The sequence below is a fragment of the Mus musculus genome, chromosome 1 (genome assembly GCF_000001635.26).
Source record: "Mus musculus strain C57BL/6J chromosome 1, GRCm38.p6 C57BL/6J".
Lineage (NCBI taxonomy): Eukaryota > Metazoa > Chordata > Mammalia > Rodentia > Muridae > Mus > Mus musculus.
Window position 1 is genome coordinate 144,308,574 of NC_000067.6, and position 4,265 is coordinate 144,312,838.

The 4,265-nt window shown below is 39.6% G+C and overlaps 1 pseudogene; it reads right to left on the reverse strand.

Moving 5' to 3' along the window:
• Positions 1–3,455: 3,455 nt before the first annotated feature.
• Positions 3,456–3,863, reverse strand: Gm7266 (annotated as a pseudogene).
• Positions 3,864–4,265: the final 402 nt, after the last annotated feature.

Here is a 4,265-nt window from a genome sequence, read left to right on the forward strand (position 1 = left end):
CTTCGTACTTTGGGGAGACCTGTCTTAACACTATCCTTTTGGCAAAACATTGTTATCTTTGGTGGTTGAAGACTATACAAGCAATTGCTCAACATGAAAGGCTACAAACTAACCTGTAAAAATGAATTAGCATCTGTCTCACTTGCACTTTATTAGTGGTTCTTAGCCAGGGATGATTTTACTACACCAAGGAACATTTTAAAACTGCAGGAGACAATGGAAATTATCATGATGGCACGTGGTGTGATGGAGAGAGGGCATGATACTGTTCACCATGTTGAAGGATGCTTGCTTGCTTCTTACATCCATCATCTGGCCCCATTGTTAGTTTGGCCAGTAATGAAAGAAGAAAAAAAAACTGTTGGGCATGGATTATCAGAATGAGGACATTAATATATCTATGATATAATTACTTTTTCATATTTAGAAAGATAATTTTTACATTTTTAGCTTTGATTCAAAGTAAATGGATTAGGTCTTTTGTAATAGGTGGTAACTGTGTTTTTATAATCATGTAAAAGAGACTTACTGTTTTGAATATTTGAAGATTGAGTAACCTTTTCTATTTATTTATGAATCCCCAAGTAAAGGCCTTCTTTAAATTTGCAAAGATGTAGGGAAATTCATTAAATGGAAATCCTGTGCCAGGTGTTGAGGTGTGAGCTTGCTATCCAAACTACTCAGGAAGTTGAGGGTAGGAAAATCGAAAGGTCCAAGATAGCCTGAATATGGGAGGTGGTGACACATGTCTTTAATCCACTGAGGCAGACTGATCTCTGGATTAAAGGGAAGCCTGGTCTACTAAGGGAGTTCCTGAACAGCCAGGGCTGCACAGAAAAACTCCATCTTAAACAAACAAACAAACAAACAAACAAACAAACACAATAACCTGGGTGATTCAGCAAGACTCTGTCTCAATACAAAATGATGAAGTAGGCTGGCTTTGCTGCACATGTAACCCAGCAGTGTAGTGCTTGCCTAATATCCACAAAACCCTGTGCTCAACCTCACTGCTGAGAAGGAAGAACCTGGTTTTATCTTATGCTTAAATCACAAACATTATCGATACCATCATAACATATGCTGAGCTAGGAAATAACAAGACCTTTACTCTCCTTGTTAGAGTATGGGGTACATGATGTCGCTACATATCTGATTATATGTAGTGGGAATCTATCCAGTTTGGGTTTTAACCCTGAACACTGTTTTTGTACCATCTCCCTTACTGTGACAGAAGGCAGGGAGAAGGAAATCTTCATAAGCTTGGAAAGGCTATGGATACTGTTCAGTCAGTTTTGAGAAATGAGGTGTTTCCTATAACAAGCATATCAGAGAAAAATCTAATTTCAAAGAAATGAGCTGTCAGCGTCTCAGGCCTAATTGACACTAATATGTGCCAGTTTTCCTAGGGTAGGGGGAAGAAAACATAAAGTGTTAGTTAGCTAAACTATTGTGACCCTGACCATGGAGCACTGTAAATTCTGAGTGTCAGTCTCCCGCAGTATTCTCTAATTGCCTCTAGACTCCTCAGAGGGTTGCTTGGCATGCATCCACCACATGGCTCTGCCTCTCTCCTCTGCCCTATAATGCTCAGGTTGTTTTCTATGTTTCTCCTAATGGTACCACTCATCCTAGAGCACACGGCCACTCTAATGATCTGGAAGTCATGGGTTTGATTCTAAACAGTGAAAGAAACAGTTTTGTCTAGATTGCAACTCTTCTTATCCCTCTTAAATATTTGTGTTTTGTCCTCACCGGCAAAGAAAAAAAATCACAAACAACCTCAGCTCAGTTTCCTGACTTCTACGCCTAGGCTGGAATATTTATTAACATATACACAATTTATATGAGTTTGGATTGCACTTAACAGTGCAGATGTAAAAATTTTACATTTTTATAACAAACATATCAGAAAGGAGATTACAAAGAATAAATAGTACCTTCTAAAACCAAGTGAAAAAATCTTTGGTGGTAGTGAAAGCTAACTGTGGTATTTCAAGCAGTTTTTACTAACTTTGTCTTAGTCACATTTCAAATTCTTTGCTGTTCAGTCTCAGTCAAAGCACACTTTTGATGGAGGCAGTGAAATCTTTTTTAAAAAGAGGACCGAATTAAGAAGTAAATAGAGTATAAATAGTCCTGGCCAAGAGCAATGTGGGCTCTAAGAATGAATTTTAGTTGGACTTGAAATTCTGAAAGATCTAGGTCAGTTGAAACCTTTATTTTCAGCTGCTGAATAATGAGTATTTTTCTTAACTACAAACTACATTGTCTATTCAATGCTGCCTTCAGGTATGTGTTTCTGAGTTTGAGCAATTTGTATTGGATATCCAACCTGGAGGCTCATCCTGGGGAAGACTAATTCTAGCCTTTTCATTAGCTGTTAATTGTTTATAGCTCTTCATTCAGGGTTGGGTCTTCATGAAATTTCCCTTATCTACATAGTGATATAAACTAATGTTGGAATTGTGCAAGGTTTTTTTGGGGGGATGGGGGTGGGGGCGGGGAGTCATGCCTTCAACATTTCATGAGTGTTGCTTCTTGTCAATGTTACAATCTCACAACAGACTTCCTGTCCCTCTGGTTCTTATAATTCTGTACTCTCTTCCTCAATATTCCTTGAGCCTTATGTATAGGAGTTGTGCTGCAGACATACGGGTTTAGACTGGCTGTCTCAGTCAGTTTTCTACATGTTGACTAATATTGGCTGTCTTTAATGATCTCCTTCTGTTGCAAAAAAGAAGCTTGTTTGATGAGGGGTGAAATCTGTCCTTAGGTATGGAAATAACTATTTAGAGTACAGAATTACACTGGTTTAGGGAGGTGGTAGAGGAGGTTCTCCTCTCAGGTCTGTGTTTCTCCAGCCATTTATACCTATCTAGCTTTACAGGAGCAGGTATGATTTCCCTCCTTTTGTGTGGACCTTAACTCCAGTTGGAAAGCTGGAGGTAACCCCCCCCCAAATCAATGTGCTACCATTTCCCATTGGGAATATCCTGTCAGTCCAGTCGTTAGTGCGATTCATAGGCTTTACTGTTGGATATGACTGCCCAATGCCCCTCCCCCTTGGCATCTTGCAAAGTACCTTTTGATACTATGGGACCCAGTCCTCAGGAATGCAGCTTCTGTATCAGTGCCCATTTGTCTCCTCTAAACCCTGTGCCTGAAATTCATTATTTCTTGAGCAATAAGGCCTTATCTTCATATTCTGGGAGGCAATCGAGGTTGACATTTGTATTATACTTAATTTTGCATGAATACAAAACAAAGGTTTCTTATGTCTGTTTTTGAATTGTTAATAATGTTAAATGGAGCCTAAAATTGTGACTGCATATTATATAGACAGTCCTATCTTGGACTTTACCCTTTCTTTATTCTTGGGGTTTTTGTTGTTGTTGGTTTTTTTTTTCAGATTTTGTGATTTTATTTAAATACAAAACGTGAACACAAGCCATCTATTGGTTTTCTTCGCTGCATAGCCTGGCGTTGGGATTGGTCACTCTGATGGCCAGCTGTGCTGCTCTTTCTACGGCGGCTTTTCGGTTCTTAGAGGACACGTTGTGAGCAGTCTCAGCACAGTAAGATGTGTTGCACATCAGCAGCACCTCCAGCTCCTTAACATTGTGGACCAGGAACTAGTGGAAGCCGCGGGGCAGCGTGTGCTTGGTTTTTCTATTGCTCCCATAACCGAGGTTGGGCATCAGGATCTGGCCCTTAAACCTTCTCCGCACCCTGTTGTCAATGCCTCTGGGTTTCCGCCAGTTTCGCTTAATTTTCACATATCGGTCTGACTGGTGTCTGATGAACTTCTTGTTCCTCTTTTTGACGATCTTAGGCTTCACCAGAGGTTGGAGGGCAGCCATGATGCCGCAAAACAGATGGCTTTTTAATTTAATTTAATTTTATTATTATTTTTATTTATTTTATTGCACCGAGAGGTGAACCTTTATTTTTAAAAAATTAGCATTTCAAATAAATTAAAGGGACAACTGTCAAGTGTTCAAATTGTGAAGAAATATCTGAAAACCTAAAGAGACTCTAAACTGCAGTCTTCTAACCTCATTCTTTGCCCAATGGCAAAACCCACATATCTCATAACCCCCACAGTCTCTCCCTACTGATTACCCTTTATTCTTAAACTGGCCTTCTGACAGCCCTATAAATACTTCAGGCATCCTCCTTGCTCCAAACTTCTGCATTCATGGTACCTTCTGCTTGGATTTTGATTCCCCAGAGAAAGCACTTCTTATATGACTCATACCCCC